We start from the raw sequence: 20,943 nt of genomic DNA on the forward strand, positions 1-20,943 counted from the left end.
GGAGGCCATTTGGCCCACCTTGTCCATGCCGGCCGACAAAGAGCTATCCACCCTAATCCCACTTCCCAGCTCTTGGTCCGTAGCCCTGTATGTTACGGCACTTCAAGTGTATATCCAAGTACAGGTAGACTACCCTTTATCCGGACTTCCGAAAACCGAAACCCTCTAAAAACCGAAGGTTTTTTCGTTCAGCGTAAGTCGTGCGTACGAACGAAAAAACCTTCGGTTTTTAGAGGGTTCCGGTTTCGAAAGTTTGGATAAAGGGTAAGTCGTGCGCATGACCCCCCGCTGACCACCCCGCGGACCCCGCCGGCCCCGACAACCGCCGACCCCGCCAGCCCCGACAACCGCCGACCCCCCCGCGGACCCCGTCGACCCCGCCAGTCCCGACAACCGCCGACCCCCCCGCGGACCCCGCCGGCCCCGACAACCGCCGACCCCGCCAGCCCCGACAACCGCCGACCCCCCCGCGGACCCCGCCGGCCCCGACAACCGCCGACCCCGCCAGCCCCGACAACCGCCGACCCCCCCGCGTACCCCGCCGGCCCCGACCCCCGCCGACCCCGACTGACTTACGCTGAGCGTCAGCGTAAGTCGTGCGCACGACCCCCCGCCGACCCCCCCGCGGACCCCCGCGGACCCCCCCGCGGACCCCCGCCGACCCACCTTCCGAAATCCAAAATTCTCCTTTATCCGAAACTCGGCTGGTCCCGAGGTTTTCGGATAAAGGATAGTCTACCTGTACTATTTAAATGTGATGAGGGTTTCTGCCTCTACCACCCTTTCAGGCAGTGAGTTCCAGACCCCCACCACCCTCTGGGTGAAAAAGGTTCTCCTCAACTCCCCTCTAATCCTTCTACCAATCACTTTAAATCTATGCCCCCTGGTTATTGACCTCTCTGCTAAGGGAAATAGGTCCTTCCTATCCACTCTATCTAGGCCCCTCATAATTTTATGCACTACAATTAAGTCTCCCCTCAGCCTCCTCTGTTCCAAAGAAAACAACCCCAGCCTATCCAATTTTTCCTCATAGCTAAAATTCCCCAGTCCAGGCAACATCCTCATAAATCTCTCTAGTGCGATCACATCATTCCTGTAATGTGGTGACCAGAACTGCACCTATCTTCTACCTTTTTCCCCCTTGGCCATTTTCAACTGTTTCTCTGATGGTTTCCCCAATTTCCCACTGAGGTTACAATGGGAGATTGGGCGAAGACCCGTGGAATTTCAGCGCTTCTTATCTCCATCTACTTTTCCTGGTTTGGAAGCAGCTCTACATCATTTCTAATCGCCGTACAGGGGGATTTTACTAGCCCCAGTGTTCCACCTGCCCATTCCAGCACAACATCTAACTATGTTCTTCTTTGCCTGTTTCCTGATTTATTATTCCCAGTTGATAGGTAACAACCCCCAACAACTTTCCTAGCGAATCTGGAATAATGCACCCATTACTCAACATAATCAGTCTCATTCACTTCTCTCGTTCCTCGTCTAATTCAAGGATCCTCTCATTACTCATTCTGCTTCGCCGGCTAATGTTCAGCCTGTGTCTTTAAGCCCATGATTCATATCTCCAATCTTCTTTTGTCACTGTTCAAGGACCAATTTTCACAATGAGGTCATGCACGTGCACTTCAAGATTCTTCTCCTTCCCATCAGTTTGTCTGCACTTAAAACACAAACCCCTTCACGTCTTTCAGATGAGACGTTATACCAAGTCCCTGACTGTCCTGTCAGGTGGGTGTAAAAGATCCCATGGCACTATTTCGAAGAAGAGCAGGGGGAGTTCTCCCCGGTGTCCTGGGGCCAATATTGATCCCTCAACCAACATCACTAAAAACAGATTATCTGGTCAATATCACATTGCTGTTTGTGGGAGCTTGCTGTGTGCAAATTGGCTGCTGCATTTCTTACATTACAACAGTGACTACACTTCAAAAATACTTCATTGGCTGTAAAGCATTTTGGGGCGTCCTGAGGTTGTGAAAGGTGCTACATAAATGCAGGTTCTTTGTTTCTTTAAATGCCTCTTCTTCGATTGTTATCCTATATTTAACTTCTTCATTACTTTAGCCACCTGCTGTTTTTGGACGGCGCAACTAAACAATTTTATTTCTGTATTGCTCATTCTAAGGTCAGTTTTTGGAAGGTCCTCTATCACAGACTTTGGGGGTAATTTTGACTTTGGGCGAGAGTGTAAAACAGGAGATATCGGATCAGCCGCCCGTTAGACATCTCTCCCCATTTCCATTTCCATTGAAGTCAACGTAAATTGGAAGAGTTGTATTGTGGGAGGCTGGCCCCACATCGCCTGTTTGCCACTATCGCCCAAAGTCAAAATCACCCCCTTTATCTCTGTCTGACTTACCTTGCTAAGCTATCGCTTGCAATTTCTTTTGATGTTCCTCAATTTTGCGAAGACCTTCAGCCCAAATTCAAAGTGAGTCAGACAATATATGATAATGAAATTCAAAGTATATATGCAAGCAAGATTGAGCGATATTTTGTTATTGCAAAGATCACAAAGGTAAGTGCAGCTTAGAGCAGCTTAACATAGCTGAGAGTTGGAACAAAGTTCATAAATTGCTCAATAAAAATAAGTCATTATAAGTGAGGCCATTTAGGCAATCCACCTCTTCTTCTACAGAAACCTACAAACCCTTCCTATCATAGCATCTATCTGTGTCATGAATGACTCCAGATGTTTGGTCTCCACTACCCTAGCCTGAAGACCATGCCAGATTTCCCTACATTATAACAGTTCTTCATTGGCTGTAAAGCACTTTGGGATGTCCTGAGGTTATGAAAGGCTCTATATAAATGCATCAGTCCTCAACTTGCCTGATACCAATTTGTACCTGTGTCTCCTTGTCCTGCAGTTATGACCTAACTTGAAATGATGTTTCTGTTCCACTTAGTATTACATTTAAGGCTCCTACTCCTTCTCCTCGTTTCATGGCTGAAAATTTTATCTAACCCTTCTTCATAGCTCAATCCTCTAACAGTAGGATCAGCCTCATGGTCCTCCTCTGCACCAGTTCCAGGGTTTGAATGGTTCTCCTGTGCCTCGGTGACAATTGTTCAACGAGCAACCTAACCAGAGCACTATACAGCTTCAGTGTAACGGCCTCAGATGGTGGGGGAGGGGTGGGGGGGGCAGGGGGAATTTCCATGGGGATTCTCCCGCTCGTCCATTGTAACTTTGACATAAGAGTCACCAAGACCCTGGGAAAAAAGTCGTAAATGTCATTCATGGCATCTTTTCAGTGGTTTCCGCAGCTCTTCTGCTGAAGTTATGGTGGATGAGCGAGAGAACTCCCACATAGCGTAGTTATGGAAAAGGACAAAGATGGACCAGAAGTAAAAGTTCTCAATTGGGGAAAGGCCAGTTTTGCTAAGCTAAGATGTGATTTAGCAAAAGTGGACTGGAAAAGCTACTTGAAGGTAAATCAGTGTCAAAGCAGTGGGAGGCATTCAAGGAGGAGATAGTGAGGGTTCAGAGCATAGAAACATAGAAACATAGAAGATAGGAGCAGGAGTAGGCCATTCGGCCCCTCGAGCCTGCTCCGCCATTTAATCAGGTCATGGCTGATCATCCAAATTCAGTACCTTGTCGCTGCTTTCTCCCCATATCCCTTGATCCCTTTAACCTTAAGAAATATATCTAACTCCTTGAATATATTTAATGAATTGGCCTCAACTGCCTTCTGTGGTAGAGAATTCCACAGGTTCACCACTCTCTGGGTGAAGAAATTCCTCCTCATCTCTGTCCTAAATGGCTTACCCCTTATCCTTAGACTGTGACCCCTGGTTCTGGACTCCCCCGCCATCGGGAACATCCTTCCTACATCTAGTCGGTCTAGTCCTGTTAGAATTTTATAAGTTTCAATGAGATCCACTCTCATTCTTCTAAACTCCAGCGGATATAAGCCCAATCGACCCAATCTCTCCTCATACAAGCAAATATGTTCCAACCAAGAAAAAGGGTGGGACTCCCAAATCTAGAGTCCCCTGGATGTCAAGGGGCACACAGGGCAGGAAAAGGCAAAAAATGGAAGCTTATGTCAGAAACTGAGAGCTAAATACAGCAGAAAGTCTAGAGGAGTATAAAAAGCGCAGGGGTGAAATTAAAAAGGAATTAGGAAAGCAAAGAGAGGGCATGAAAAAAATATTGGCAAGTCAAGGAAAACCCTAAAATGTTTTATAAATACATAAAGAGCAAGAGGATAACTAAGGAATGAGTAGGGCCTATTAAAGACCAAAAAGGTAACCTGTGTGTGGAGGCGGGTTAGGGTTAGGGTTACGGTTAGGGTTAGGGTTAGGGTTAGGGTTACGGTTAGGGTTAGGGTTAGGGTTACGGTTAGGGTTAGGGTTAGGGTTAGGGTTACGGTTAGGGTTAGGGTTAGGGTTAGGGTTACGGTTAGGGTTAGGGTTACGGTTAGGGTTAGGGTTAGGGTTAGGGTTAGGGTTAGGGTTACGGTTAGGGTTAGGGTATGGTTCTGAATGAATACATTGCGTCTGTCTTCACAGAAGAGAGGGATGATGCAGATATTGTAGTTAAGGAGGAGGAGTGTGAAATATTAGGTGAGATAAACATAGTGAGAGAGGAAATATTAAGGGGTTTAGCATCTTTTGAAAGTAGATAAATCACCAGGTCTGGGTGTAATACATTCCAGGCTGTTAAGAGAAGCAAGGGAGGAAATCGCAGAGGCTCTGACCATCATTTTCCAATCCTCTCTGGCTACAGGTGTGGTGCCGGAGGACTGGAGGACTGCTAACGTTGTACCATTGCTTAAAAAGGGAGAAAGGGATAGACCGAGTAATTACAGATCAGACAGCCTAACCTCAGTGGTGGGCAAATTATTGGGAAAAATTCTGAGGGACAGTACTAATCATCATTTAGAAAGACATGGATTAATCAAGGGTAGTCAGCATGGATTTGTTAAGGGAAGGTCGTGTCTGACTAACTTGATTGAATTTTTTGAGGAGGTAACAAGGAGGGTTGATGAAGGTAACGCATTTGATGTAGTCTACATGGACTTTAGCAAGGTTTTGACAAGGTCCCATATGGCAGACTGGTCACGAAAGTAAAAGCCCATGGGATCCAAGGGAAAATGGAAAAGTTGGACCCAAAATTGGCTCAGTGGCAAGAAGCAAAGCATAATGGTTAACGGGTGTTTCTGTGACTAGAAGGCTGTTTCCAGTGGGGTTCTGCAGGGCTCTGTACTAGGTCCCTTACTTTTTTCTGGTATATATCAATGATTTAGACTTCAATGTAGGGGGCATGATTAAGAAGTTTGCAGATGGTGCAATAATTGGCCGTGCGGTTGAAAGTGAGGAAGAAAGCTGTAGACTGCAGGAAGATATGAATGGATTGGTCAGGTGGGCAGAAAAGTAGCAAATATAATTTAGGTTGGAGAAGTTTGAAGTAATGCATTTGGAGAGGGCTAACAAGACAAGGGAGTACACAATAAATGGTAGGATACTGAAAAGTGCAGAGAAACAGAAAGACCTTGGAATGCATGTTCACAGATCTCTGAAGGTAGCAGGACAGGTAGATAAATTAGTTAAGAGGGCACACAGGATATTTTCCTTTATTAGCAGAGACATAGGCCTAGAAATTCAGTTGGGCGCCGTTTGGGGCGCCAAGCTCGCCTGGGCGCCGGAATTACCGCTGCGAGCGGAGCCACTTGCGCCATCCCAATATTCAGTTTCTGCACCCCAAACGGAAGCGGGCCGCTACTCGAGGCTCCCCGCGCCCCGCTTGGGGCGCTCACCCTGAATATTGCCGCGCTAAGGGCCACAGCGCCACACGCTGCGGCACGGCACGCTGTGGTACTGCAGGCCTTCCTCCCACTGTTAAGGGGGAGGTGCCTGCAACAGCGCGATCCCCGCTCACGAGTGCCGGCAAATGAGCCCGGCACCAAGGAGAAGTGCCTGGCTCTCGGGAAACAGCTGGCAATGCCGCGGGGGGGGTGGTTTAGGAGGCCGGGGACGGAGGTGCTGGCAGGCGGCTGCCAAAAAAGCGGCCGACCCGCACCTCCACCTTAACTTGCGCCACTACCGCCACAGGTAGGCCCTGTGAACCGGTCGCGATTTGCGACCGGCGTTAAAGAGGCGGGCGCGACCAAATATGGTGATCGGGGCGGGAGCGGGGCACTGCGCACACCGATGGCGTCATCGGTGGCGGCGCAGCGCTACAGGCTAACGCCGCCATTAGCGCCCTGCTAAATATCACGGGAGGTGTGGCCAGTGGCTCTAAAGCCACTGAGTGCCCTCTTTGGGCGCTAACTGGTGGCGCAGCCCACTGAATTTCTAGGCCATAGATTATAATATAATCAATCACTAGACTGATCCCTGGGATGTGAGGGTTGTCCTATGAGGAGAGATTGAGTAGGTTGGGCCAATACTCTCTGGAGTTTAGAAGCATTAGAGGTGATCTCATTAAAATATATAAGATACTGAGAGGGATTGACAGGGTAGATGCTGAGAGGTTGTTTCCCCTGGCTGGAGAGTTAGAACTAGGGGACATAGTCTCAGGATAAGGGGTCGGCCATTTAGGACTGAGATGAGGAGGAATTTCTTCACTCAAAGGGTGGTGAATCTTTGGAATTCTCTGCCCCAGAGGGCTGTGGAGGCTCAGTCATTGAGTATATTCAAGGCTGAGATCGATAGATTTTTGGACTCCAGGGGAATCGAGGGATATGGGGATCGGTTGGGAAAGTGGAATTGAGTTTGATGATCAGCCATGGTCATATTGAATGGTGGAGCAGGCTCGAAGGGCCATATGGCCGACTCCTGCTCCTAATTCTTATGTTCTTATAAGAAGGGGAATGCTATGATTGAACTGTATAAAACACTAGTTAGGCCACAGCAAGAGTACTGCGTACAGTTATGGTCACCACATTACAGGAAAGATGTGACTGCACTAGAGAGGGTGCAGAGGAGATTTACAAGGATGTTGCTAAGTCTGGAGAATTTTAGCTATGAGGAAAGATTGGATAGACTGGAGTTGTTTTCTTTGGAACAGAGGAGGCTTGATTGCGGTGCATAAATTATGAGGGGCCTAGATAGAGTGGATAGGAAGGACCTATTTACCTTAGCAGAGAAGTCAATAAGCAGGGGGCATAGATTTAAAGTAATTGGTAGAAGGATTAGAGGGGAGTTGAGGAGAACTTAATCACCCAGAGGTTGGTGGGGGTCTGGAACTCACTGCCTGAAAGGGTGGTAGAGGCAGAAACACTCATCACATTTAAAAAGTGCTTGGAAAAGCACTTGAAGTGCTTTTAACTACAAGGCTACGGACCAAGAGCTGGAAAGTGGGATTAGGCTGGATAGCTCTTTTTCGGCTGGCGCGGACACGATGGGCTGAATGGCCTCCCTCTGTGCCGTAAACTTCTATGATACTACGATTCTGTGATTCTATGAAATCACCCCACGATCTACCGTGACTTGCCAATATGTCTCAACACTCTGGCCCAGATTTTGCCGGAGCGAGACGAGACATCCCCGTTAGTTAGACTGGTTGGGCCAAATGGCCTGTTGCTGTGCCGTATAGCCTATGTAATCCTATGTAACGTAATCCTCATCCTTCAACTGGCATCGCAAATTGCTGGAAGTGCGAGGGCATCTGGGACCTTGGTGAATGATGGGACCAACAGTCTATCTCCTTATCCAATGAGATTTAAGGATTGAGGAAGAACCAGGAAGGACTGATGAGGAAACGGGGTATCTATTCCTCGTCGCAAGTTGCTGGCTGATTTACACATTAATAACGCCATTAAACTGGCCATTATTTTGGTCCCTGTTTAAATTGTTCATTAATCTTCTTCAATGACTGGACGTGCTCAGTGTAGAATGTACCCTCGCTCTTAAATCTCTTTCAGCCTCTCCCCAGCTGGTTCAACACCATTTCTTAGGTACTATACCATTTACTCTTCCAGTGTGCAAGATCGTGCATGTATTGCATTTATCTTATTTGTTATTAAAGCTGGCTCCTCGTTAGCATCCCTTTTAAAGAAAGGGGGGCTTCTTATTATTCACTGTCGACAGCACAGCAGTTTCAAAGAGCCCTAATTAACTTAAACCTCCTTTAGTTTCCTTCTGTTTATACCTGTTGGGAGACTCAACGCTTTAGTACAGTCACAGTTGGCTTCAGCTGGGGAAAATTAGCTCGGAATTCCTGAGGACAACAGCACATGAGGATCTGGAGCTGATGTGCATGATCCAAATGGGGAGGAGCTCGCTTTGACAATGCGTTTGGCCAATCTAACCACCAGTGGCACACCGTTTCAGGAAACCCTTTCAGGGATTAATGCTGCCTTTCAAATTTCTAATCTGTGTTAATGTGCACTGAAAAGGATTATCACTGAAAGGCTGATTCTGTAGGAAAAAGGGATTAGTCAGTATTTTCCAAACCAAATCCCAGCGCTATCATTGACGAAGCGAAGGCCAATTAGTGGCATTAAAATCCCGCACGATGATATAACTGTATTCAGAGACAACGCTCTAATACTGTCGGAGTTACAGAGAGAGAGATGTTGGAAGCCATGCTGTTTGTTAGGCCCTAGGACATATTTTACAGTAAATAACAGGTGTCTTAGGATCAGTATTAGCTCCTGTTTCACAAATCATACAAAGATAGAATTTCACAGCACAGAAGGCGGGACATTCGGCCCATCATGCATGTGCCAGCTCTTAGAAAAAAGCTGTCCAATTAATCCCAATTTAGTGTCAGCCGTGGCTCAGTGGGTAGCACTCTCTAAGGTGGGAGGGGCTAGGAGTGAGCAGGTGCTGCTGGGTGCTTGATTACTGCAGGGAGTTGGAGTGCGTTTGTGAAAAGTTTGTGGTGGTTTTTTTGGGGGGTTTTCAGGTTTTTAGGACCTTTTTGGTCCTTAAAAAGCAGTCAGATGGCTTCTGAGGGTACCCGGAGTGCTGGGCCCCTCAGAGGACAATGTTCCCAAGATGAATTTAATCAGGGGAGAAAATTTGCGAGAAGGGAGAAAAAATGGCCCAAAGATTTGGGCTGGGACCCCAGGAGGTTTGGAAAAGAAAACACGGTGGTGGTTCAGTGCGAGGATAAGGAGATAAGAGCTTGGGATCTTAGCTGGGCAGTACATGAAGACTGCGGTGAGTGAAGCTGTTTTGTCTGTCGACCAAAGCCGAATGTTGGGTTCAAGGTGACGTTCAGTGGCCGAGAGGGGGTGGAAATACTTTTACTGAGTTTGAAGGTTGGAGATAAGTTCTTGAAGTTATCTCTGCTATATTCTGAAGAGGTGGTGGTCTCAATCTTAAACCTGCCGGTTTATATTGAGGACGATGTGCTAATAAAAAAGTTGGAGTTGTGGGACAATAAAATTTGCTTGGCAATAAAGAGATAGTATTCAGGAGCGTGGGTAGCAGATGGAACCCGTTATATAAAGGTGCAGTTCCCAGAGAGGGTGAAGTCATTGCCGTATAGCATAAAATTCGAGACAATGGAAGGAGCGCAGTACTTCCAGGTACTGCATGATAATCAGGTGAAGGTTTGTTACTATTATCTTGGACACAACCATCTTGTAAGAAGCTGTCCAGACTTGTACTGTTATAACTGCAGCGAGTCTGAACACAACACTCGGAGCTGCAAGGCGGAGAGCTGTGGGGTGTGTCACAAAGGCCCCACCCGCTGTGAGTGTGAGGCAGAAGGAAACCCCTTGACTGACAAGGAGATGGGAGAAGGAGAAGGATTAGGAGGTGTGAGTGGAGCGGCTGGAGGAGCAGAGCAGGCGGAGGACACAGCTGGTGAATGGAAGGAGAAAAGAGCGCAGGAAGAGGCAGAAAATTGCGGAGCAGAGAACAGGTTGGAGATAGTGGAAAACACACCAAGTACGGTGGAAAAGGACAAAGACAGCAGCGGGCAGCATGGGTCGAGGGCAGAGTCGAGCTATAATATGGTTCAGCTCTCCCTAAAGAATCTGGTGTCCGCGGGGGGAGAGGAGGTGGGAGCGGGGTGCGGGGTAAGTGTAAGTTCTCCAAAGAACAACGGGGGGCTGGATTTTATTCACCGAGACGTAATGGGGGCGGGACTGCTGCCTTCCGGGTTCTTGTCCCGCCCCCAGCACTATTTCCCCCTGATTGGCCTTGTTAAGTCCGCCCTGCGGGCTTGCTGGCCAGTTAAGGGAAAGCCGGTGTCAGATGACGTCAGTTGATGACGCTTCAGCTGCCGGTTTTCTTAAAGGGACATGTACCATACATTTTTGACAGATGATTTGACAGTGTTTGACAGCATTGAGGTGCTCACAGGTGAGCCCTTGTACCCAGGCTCTCCAATTACTCTCTCCTTACAATAAAACAGATGGCAGCTGCGGGTGAGGGTACAGAAGCGATCTGTCACTTCTCTCATTGAGGTGAGGCCACACAAACACTTCAAAGCTACTTTCCCAACATTTCCTTACCTCTGATACTCACCAGTGTCCTATTGCATCCTTCACACCACCTTTGCTGCTGTCACCTATACACCAACATAACAACAGACCCACAGCACGCCTCACTTACCCTGGCGGGGTTCCCTAATGCCGGGCAGCCTGCAGCAGAAGTCTAAAAATTGGAAAAAGCCTCTTAACTGCCTATTAACTACCTGTTGCAAGTGGCTATAATCCTCTTGCCACCACTAGGAGTCGGGTTTCTGTGTAAATCGGAGACCCGACTCCCGGGAAGAATGGTTGGAGGCAGGTTGGGTGCAGGTTCGGGACCCGCTCCCATTCTTTTTGACTTTCCCAGCAGTCCCGCCTCCAAGCCCACCTCCTCAGGGCTGGTAAAATCCAGCCCAGGGAGTCAGACATCTCAGGGAGGGGGCAAGACAAGGAGAGGGTGCAAGTGGCGGGAGCCTTAAAGGGGCAGCAGGACGGGAGCAGGGAGACAAAGATGCCAGAAGGGAGCAAGATAGGTGCAGCTATGCCATTGTACCAGAGAGAGAAGAAACGGGGAGCAACAGTCAGCACTGGAGATGAGGCCAAAGGGAGTGGCACTGTTGGAGAAACTGTGATAGCAGGAAGACTCTCTAAGGGATGTATCTGATAGGGAGCAGGGATGGGAGGTTACAGAAGAGCTTGAGAGTGAGGAGTCAGAGGGGAACAGAGACATGGAAGTAAGGGGTGGGGTGGCATCGTGTGGAAAGGGAAAGGTCAGTGAGGGGCAGAAGGAGGGTGAAAGGGCAGCTCCTCGGCACAAACCTAATGTAAGGAAGAGGCTGAAACTGCAGGGAAGGTTCAAACAGGAGGTGAAAAAGAGCCGGAGGCTGCAGGAGAAAGCAACAACTGCCCGAAAAGTTGGGAAGGAGCATGAGAGGAGGGAAGGGCCGGAGATTAAATAATGGGGGGATTATCAGGCACACTTCCCTTATTCAGAGCCATGATTACATTAGCCTCGATTAATGTGAACGGACTGAGGGGTGAGAAGAAATTGCAGCAGTTGTTGCAGTGTTTTAAAGGCACTGACTTGTTGTGTCTGCAAGAAACCTTTTGGGATGAGGATATCCTAGAAAGAGTTCAGAAGATTTGGAAGGGAGAGGTGTTTGCAAGTTGTCCAAACAATAACCGTAGAGGGGTGGCTGTTTTGGTGAGTCCGTCCATAAAAGGGAACATTGCCTTGGTGGACAAGGACACTGAGGGGAGATTTTTATGGCTAAAGGTAAAAATGGAGGAATTTAATTGCGATCTCTTTGATATCTATGCAACTAACGACTATTGCAAGCGTCGCGAGTTTTTTCGGTGGTTATTCACTGAAGTGTCAGCAGCGGAAAATCCTTGTATAGTGGGGGATTTTAATGTATTTTTATCTCGGATGGACATTTATGCCCAGATGACCTTTAAGGATGTTAACTCCAGAGGGATGATTGTAAAAATGATGGCAAATTTATATTTGAGAGACTTAGGGCTCGATTTTTACTGAGCCGTGGAGTCAGGCTTGGAGGCGTGTGGGGGGTTAAAATCCCGAAATCAGGGTCCCGACCCCTTCCCGCACCTAAACCCGCCTCCATGCCAGTTTCAGAGGAGGCGGGTACCCGCCCTGCACTGTGACCCGCCTACCTGAGGCGGGAAGGGATTAGTGCCAATTAACTGCCTGTTAACAGGTAGTTAACAGACAGTTTTTAGCCTAATCCCTATTTTTGATGTTGAAGTGTGGGATTCCCGATGGCTCCAAACCACGCCAAGTTAGAGGAGTCGGGCCGTCGGGTTGAAGGACTTGGAGGGGTCGAGATGTCGGTGTTCAGGTGAGTGGTGTGTCTAAAGTGATTAAATAAGTTTTACATACCTTTTCTTACCTTTTCAGCCTTCCTTCCTTTAGGTTCCGGGAGTCCCTCATCTCACCGGCATAGAAAGCAGAATGACGACGAACTGTCAAAAGTGACAGCCTGCAGCTTTCTGTGCCGGTGCGACTTCTAACTGAGTCTGTGGAGAAGGACTCAGGTTAGAAGTAAGACTGTCAGTGTTTGACAGCTTCAAACAGCTGTGAAACGTTGATATTTCATCTCTCAAAACCTCTTGACAGATGAAATTTCAGCCTGTGACGTCACCTGTTGCCGGGTGGCCCTTAATTGGCCTACGGAGCCTGCTTGGCGGGCTCAACAAGGTCAATCAAGTTAAAATCGCGTGGATTGGCCGCATCTCGATGTAGGCGGGACTACAACCCTGAAAGTTGTAGTCCCACCTGCAACCTGACTCCTGAGTTAAATTCACCCCCTTAGGCTGTGATTTTGTCATTGGATGCGGGTTGCAAGCGGTTCAGGTGGTTTCCGGCTTCCAGTCCCACCCTCAACTGCATCCGGCCCATGAATGTGATTTTACGTTGATTGACCTTGTTAAGCCCACCTTGCGGGCTTGCCGGCCAGTTAAGAGGAAGCCGGTCAGATGACATCATTTGATGACACGTCATCTGCTGGTTTTCTTAAAGGGACCACGCACAATTTTTCTTTGACAGCTCATTTCTCAGTGTCTGACAGCATTGAGGTGCTGCAAACACTGATAATCACTCTGCAAAGGTGAGCTCTTGCACCCAGGCTCTCCAGTGAACCCCTCCATAGGCTGGAACAGATGGCAGCTGCAGGTGAGGTGACAGGAGTGATCTGTCACTGGTGAGAGAGGTTCTCCCAATGAGGTGGCACTAAACATCGTTTTCAAAACTTGTTAACTAAATAAATGTGTAAATGCACCCTGCACCATGGGGAAGCCTGCTATCCTTGCAAAGCCACATGCGCGTTCATGCTGTTTGGCCCAGGTCATGAACTGGCATCTCCTTTTATGCAGGGCATTTATCACCTCCCAGATACAACAATGGACAGTGTACGAACTGGGAGATATTGGTGATGTCCCCAATAGAAGCTTGAAATGAGCTGCTGGCATAAAAATTCAGAGCCACTGTCACCTTCACTGCCACCGACAGAGATGTCCTGGTCCTCAGTTGAGCCTGCAGATCTGGCTGCAGCAGGTGGCAGAGCTCAGTGACCACCTCCTTGCTGAAGCACAGCCTTAGACAAATGAAGGTATGAGAACTGCTCCCTGAATACACTCGGAGGGTACGGTTGTGAAGGAATAAGCCATATTCAGAAAAATACACCATTCTATGAAATAATTATGGCCTTATTAAAACATGACAAACTGGGTTTGGAAATCTGGAAGCCTCAACAATCTAAAGCTGTAAACAGCATACAGGCTAGTGAGATAAGATAAGTTGTTGACACTGAATTAATAACCTTAATGAAACAGGAGGTTGGAAGCTCCTGAAGTCTGAAGCTTTGGAAAGAACACAATGGTACACCCTGTTAAGGTGTCCTAAATTACACTTTGGAAAGAAACACAGAAAATTAAGAAACATATGCCTTCGTAAAAATGACATCAAATGAAACACAGGAGACATGATTCTGTGTTGCTACCAGCTGAGGTAACTCAGAATTGCATGGTGCATCCGGTTGAGGTGTTTTAATTTACATGTCATAAAAAGACACAAACAGAAGACCTTGGTAAAAATGACATCAAATAGATGCACCTGCTGTTACACAGTTTTGTGCTAAGCTTGAGACACCTACATAGGAGACATAATTCTGCATTGCTACCAGCTGAACTGACTGTAAAAATAGCAGGGGTCAGCAGAAAAATTACTAGAGATAATTAGCTTACATCAGCAGAAAACTTCAAAGGAAAACCACTGAGAAAGGATATAAATATTGAACTTTCAAATGGAATGATAGATACGCTGTAAAGGGGCAAAGCGATTCTCGGCTTCAGAGGCAAGCTCTGTAAGTCTATAACTCTTTGTACCTCAGGGATCAAGGTATTGTACTGTATTTGATTTTAGTGGCTATCCTGGAATAAGACTAAGAACTGTAAAAATGTAACAAAGTTAAGATTTGAGAATAAGGATCTCTGATAAGATTGTAAAAGCTTACTCTTTTTGGAACTGTTGCAATTGAAACACCTACTGTAATTACATGTCGGTTCTTTAATAAATCTATATATTTTTAGAATTGTCTCACATAATACTTCTGTATCAAACTTGCGAACTCAATCTCTGTATGCTCTTTGGTGAGGAGTTGCAGAATTCTGAGGGAGTTTTCCGGACTTTCATAATATCCGGAATGTTACAATCTAGCTAAACTTAAAGTTATCTGGAGGACGGTAACATCTTCAGGTTCTTCCTTTCCTTTAGGGAGAGATGGTCTGGACCTTTAGACCCAATTAAGCATCTTTAGGATTCGGCTACCTCAAACTTTAGTTGAAGGTGAACGTCTTGGGAATACGCCTGATCCGGGGTAGCCCTAAAGGGGCTAGGACTAGTAATTATCCCTTCAAGGTCTGCTGTGCAGGGGCCTGTTGGTCCTCCTCCCTCTGGCCATGTTTGCCACTCTCTCTCTGCGTCTCTGCTGCCTCCGATTCTGCAGGTGCAGGACGATGCCCTGATTCAGTGCAACCCTCAAAGTCTCTTCTAAATCGCTGCAAGGTCAAATAAAAATGAACCTGCAAAATGCTGCTCAGCACCCAAAACTCCTTCAGACAGTGTTGAATCTCTCCAGAAGACTCTCTCTCTCTCGCAGAATGCATGGTGCAAAAATGTCGCCAACAAAAAAAGGCAGGAAGCGTCCGCCTTTAAATAGCACTCCCCCAGCCCCTTCCTGACTGCAAATCATTCCCCTCTACCTGTCGATGCTAGCGGCAGGCGGAAAGGCAGGGGGAGCGACTCAATATCCGGTCCGGGCGCCACCGGGGTGTTGCATGATCGAATGACATCACAATCCGCGGGCGCAGGAGATCGTGGCGGTAGTGTTTAACGGCATCTCGAAATGTCTGATCAATTTCGCGAGCGGGGCAAACATCACCGTGCTTGAGCGCTAGTTGCTTTGAGCCCCATTAGCGCCCTCTCAGGGCGCTAATGGGAGGCGCAAATCGACCAAATTTTTCCCCTTTTAAGTCCTATGTTTGTCAGTTGTCTGAGTTTTTTTTGCTAGGTGTGGACCGAAGAGCGAGAATGGGAATCCCGTGGGACTCCATTTTGAGACGGGGATTGCAGGAGAGTCTGCCCAAGTCTAGTGGAGCGGCAATTAATTTAATGTTCGGTTTGGCTAGATTCGTGATTGTGCAACGAAGGAATGCTCTGCTTTTTTAAGGGGAGGAGAATAAATCTAAAAGAGTATTTTAAATATAAGCTAAAAGATCATTATAAGGCTCCATGGATGTTTTATTCAGAAAGGAATTTAAAGATAGTATTTTATGATCAATTTTTAAAGTACAATCGATTAATATATGCTACAGGAGACAAATTAAACTTTAGGTTTTCATGTTAATATGTGTTAACATATGGAATGGCTGTGCAGAGCGGTGGAATGGATTACTTTGATACAATTGAATGATCACAGTGTTGTAAAAGTTTTTAATGTTCAATAAATAATATTTATATTTAAAAAAGTGGGTAGCACGCTTGCCTCTGAGTCAGAAGGTTGTGGGTTCAAGTCCTACTCCAGAGACTTGAGCACAAAATTCTAGACTGACACTATTGGAGGTGCCGTCTTTTGGATGAGTTGTTAAACCAAGGCCCCGTCTGCTCTCTCAGGTGGATGTAAAAGATCCTATAGCACTATTTCAAAGAAGAGCTGGGGAGTTCTCCCCGGTGTCCTGGCTAATATTTATCCCTCAATCAACATCACTAAAACAGATTATCTGGTCGTTATCACGTTGCTGTTTGTGGGAGCTTGCTGTGTGCTATTGGCTGCCGCGTTTCCTACATTACAACAGTGATTACACTTCAAAAGCACTTCATTGGCTGTGAAGCGCTTTGGGATGTTATGCAAGCCACTATATAAAAGCAAGTCTTTCTTTCTTGCATTTAGTTCCTATCGCCTCTCTTCATTCTTCCTACCAAAATGTATCACTTCACACTTCTCTGTGTTAAATTTCATCTGCCATTTGTCTGCCCATTTCACCATCTGTCTATGTCCTCCTGAAGTGTGTTACTTTCCTCCTCACTGTTTAATGCATTTCCCAGTTTTGTCTCATCTGCAAATTTTGAAATTATGCATTATATACCCAAGTCCAGGTCATTAATATATAGAGAATGCTTGAGGATGCTTGAACTGTATAAAACACTAGTTAGACCATAGCTAGAATACTGTGTGCAGTTCTGGTCACCACATTACAGGAAAGATGTGATTGCTCTAGAGAGGGTGCAGAGGAGATTTACGAGGATGCTGCCTGGGTTGGGGAATTTCAGTTATGAGGAAAGATTGGATAGGCTGGGGTTGTTTTCTTTGGAACAGAGGAGGCTGAGGGGAGACTTAATTGAGGTGTATAAAAATATGAGGGGCCTAGATAGAGGGGATAGGAAGGACCTATTTCCCTTGACAGTGGGGTCAATAACCAGGGGGCATAGATTTAAAGTAATTGGTAGAAGGATTAGAGGGGAGTTGAGGAGAACTTTTTTCACCCAGAGGGCGGTGGGGGTCTGGAACTCACTGCCTGAAAGGATGGTAGAGGCAGAAACCCTCATCACATTTAAAAAGTAATTGTATATGCACTTGAAGTGTGTTAACCTGCAAGGCTACTGACCAAGAGCTGGAAAGTGGGATTAGGCTGGATAGCTCTTTTTCGACCAGCACAGACACGATGGGCCAATTGGCCTCCTTCTGTGCTGTAAATTTCTCTGGTTCTAATTGGTCCTAATACTGACCCCTGGGGAAAACCACTGTATACCTCCTTCCAGTCTGAAAAACTACCCTCTAGTTCACCACTACTCTCTGCTTTCCCTCCAATAACCAATTTCTTATCCATGCTGCCACTGTCCCTTTAATCCCATGGGCTTCAATTTGTTAACAAGTCCATTATGTGGTACTTTATGAAATGCCTTCTGAAAGTCCATGTACACAATGTCCACCGCACTACCCTCAAATAACCGCTCCACTACTTCATCAAAGAAGTCAATCAAGTTAGTCAAGCATGATTTGTCTTTAACAAATCCTTGCCAACTCTCATTTATTAACCCATAATTTTCCAAGTGGCAATTAGTTTTGTCCCAGATTATTGTTTCCAAAATTTCTTCAACACTGACTTTAGGCTGACTGGCCTGTAGTTGCCTGTTTATCCTTCTCCCTTTTTTTTGAACAGGGATGTAACATTTGCAATCCTCCAGTCCTCTGGCACCAGTCCCATATCTACTGACAATTGGAAGATTGTTGCCAGAGCGTTTGTTTGTATCATGAAGCCTTGGTTTGCTCTCAGATACTGACACCACTTTGAGCATCATCCATCCCCTTGAGCCCCAGAACTCATTGCCCCTGCCTTCCCTCTCGACCCCTGGGTTGATAACATGTTCATTAACTACTAGAGGTCGACTGTCATGAACTTATAAACTCCCAGAGCAGCTGCATTGTAAGGGGTTTTGATCGCAGAGGTTTCTCTCTCTAGAGGCCTCTCTCTCTTGCACAGTAAAACCGTGAGTGGTTCGACCCATTCGCCCCTTAGATTCTGTACTCTGGACTTTGGGGCAGGAACTACAATGTAGAGAAAACTCTTAAAGACCAAGTTTGATGAAACAAAATGGAATTTTATTGCATAATGTAAAACAAATCAAATGCAAGCAAATAAGAGGGTACATGGGAGGGAAAAACACAAACAAATCATAACGATACAATACTAACTAAGACAAATACAAGCATATTATACTCTACAAAGACCATCATGAAATGGGGAAAACACACGGAACATCGAGGGACAACAACTCATGTTAATTAGACCCTTAAATGTCCACCCCCTTAAACCTACCTAGATCTGATTATGAAGGGCCAGAAACATGCTCACCAATCCAACTAGGAAATGTAAGGTTTTGAAACAGGTCTGCGTTTGATCCTTTCAGGCGTCTTGTCTCCACATGGTTGGTGGAGCCCCAGTGAGCTGCGCCTCACCTCTCTCCTGAGGTGGGGGTCAGGGACGGCTGGACACCGGCTGGTCTGGATGTCGGCGGGGTCGGGGATCATCTGCTCGACCCCGGTCAGAGGAGCCTCGGGCTGGCCCCCATCGTTTCTTCTGTCGCTTTTTTATTGTCTCTTCTCCCGAGCCGGAGTGGGTCGATGGCCTCCCGTTTCGTCAACGGCCCGGGGTTGGTCGATGATCTCCCGATGTTTACCCCGGGACAGGACGTTGGCTCGAACCGTCTTCTTCTCCTTCTTCTAGCGATGACGCCACCGATACGATGGTAGCACCACGATGACCGCTTTTCTTTCTACCCCTGGGTTCCCAGATATACCTCTCATCAGAAGCCCTTATCTCGTGCCAAATCAGGTTAGTCTTTTGTTTTAATTTTGGCGGGCTGGGAGCACAACGGGGTAGTTATTATATTTTAAACTGTTCTTGGATGGCCGGTAACAGGCTATCTTTGGTCTGGAATGACCTTCATTGTTTTTAATGTCCTTAACGGGTCCTTGATGCTCTTCTCATGAATATGAAACTGTTCCCTTTTGTCTGGGTAAACATTTAGATGGCCTTTATCTACAGGCCGATCTTGACTGGATCTGCATCCAATCTATATGTATATGTGGGTGTCTGGTTTCGTTCTCTCAGAAACGGCTTCCAGAACTTACTGTGGGCTGAATCCACAAAGCTGTCTGAGGACTGCAGGAACCATTTTAAAGTGTCCCAATAAGTTGGTCACGGGGTCTGGCGGCCATTTTGAATGCCCCTTTTTCCTAGGCTTCTTTTAAAACAGTCTTTAAAATCATGGCCTCTTCTGCCATTCGACCCTTTATAATATAAAGTTCAATTTTTCGAATCCTACAGCATTCCTTCCACATCCATGTGCTTGTTAATGCATTCTTCTGCGCAATACCGATGCTGCAGTTAGACATTTGTTTCTGAGGAAACGATTATGAACAGGGACTTGATTATGTTGCATTACTTGTCTGCAAAAGCCCTGAATCTGTGCACTTGTTTATTTATTTTCTCCTGCCGCCTCTCCTCCTGAAGGCCATACTCCTCCTTGGGGTAAGGTCTTCTGGGCACCAATCAGCCTTCACTATCTCTTATGGATAGCCTTTCTTCATAACCAACATCACAAAAAACAGATTATCTGGTCATTATCACATTGCTGTTTGTGGGAGCTTGCTGTGTGCAAATTGGCTGCCGTGTTTCCCACATTACAGGAAACTCTTTATTATCCGGCACCAACGGGACCGGCGTGGTGCCGGTTTATCAAAAAGTCCGGATTACAGAGAGATATAGTTAAAAGTTAAGAGAGCTCCGTACACAGCAACAAATCCAGGCTTCCCTGCTGCTTAGCAACATGTGCAGGAACTCCGGCCACAGACCAAGGGTCCCTGTTGCTTAGCAACAAGTGCACGAACCCCAGTTACACAGCCACAGATCCAGGAACTGCCACTAATATGAAGTAAAACTTACCTGAACCTACCCCTGAATTTTGCCGGTTAACAGAGATTTCCGGTTATTTTTTTTAGGTGCCAGTTAAAAGAGAGTTTCCTGTACAACAGTGACTACACCCCAAAAATACTTAATTGACTCTAAAGCGCTTTGAGATGTCCAGTGGTCGTGAAAGGCGCTATATAAATGCAAGACTTTCCTTCTTTTATACGAACAATAACAGACAGGTAAAGACCCTCTGGTCCACCCAGCCTGTCCACAGAATTGCGATACCTTGTGTATCACAATATATACACTCCACCCCACCTGAAACCATCTGATCTCCTGGGAGAGGCAAAAAACCAGGTAAAAACCCAGGCCAATTTGGGGGGAAAAAATCAGAGAAATTCTTGATCAGAAGGTGGAACCCTAGCCTCAACAAACGCATTTGATCATTGGTTGCCATATTTCTTTTCTAATGAATTCTCGGGATCTGGCTAGTATTTATTGCCCATATCTAGTTGCCCTAGAGAAGGTGGTGGTGAACCTTCCTCTTGAACCATTGTAGTCCATATGGTTAAGGTTCTTCCACAATGCTGTTACATAGGGAGTTTCAGGATTTTGACCCAGCGATGATGAAGGAACAGCGATATAATTGCAGGTCAGGATGGTGTGTGACTCAGAGGTGGAACTTGGAGGCGGTGGTTTTCCCATGCACCTGCTGCCCTTGTCCTTCTAGGTGGAAGAGCTTGCAGGTTTGCGAGGTGCTGCCGAAGAAGCCTTGGTGACTTGCTGCAGTGCATCCTGTCGATAGTACAGACTGCAGCCACGGTGCGCTGATGGTGGAGGGAGTGGATGTTTTTCAAGCTGGTGGATGGCATGCTGATCAAGTGGACTGATTTGCCCTGGATGTTGTCAAGCTTCTTGAGCATTGTTGTAGCTGCCTTATTCTTGAACCGCTGCAGTCCGTGTGGTGAAGTTCCTCCCACAGTGCTGTTAGTTCGGGAGTTCCAGGATTTAGACCAGGATTGCGACAATGAAGGAAGAGCGATATATGTCCAAGTCAGGATGT

Source organism: Somniosus microcephalus, chromosome 10 (assembly GCF_052327205.1).
Source record: "Somniosus microcephalus isolate GS21.2 chromosome 10, FLI_Smic_1.0, whole genome shotgun sequence".
In the NCBI taxonomy this organism is placed as follows: Eukaryota; Metazoa; Chordata; class Chondrichthyes; order Squaliformes; family Somniosidae; genus Somniosus; species Somniosus microcephalus.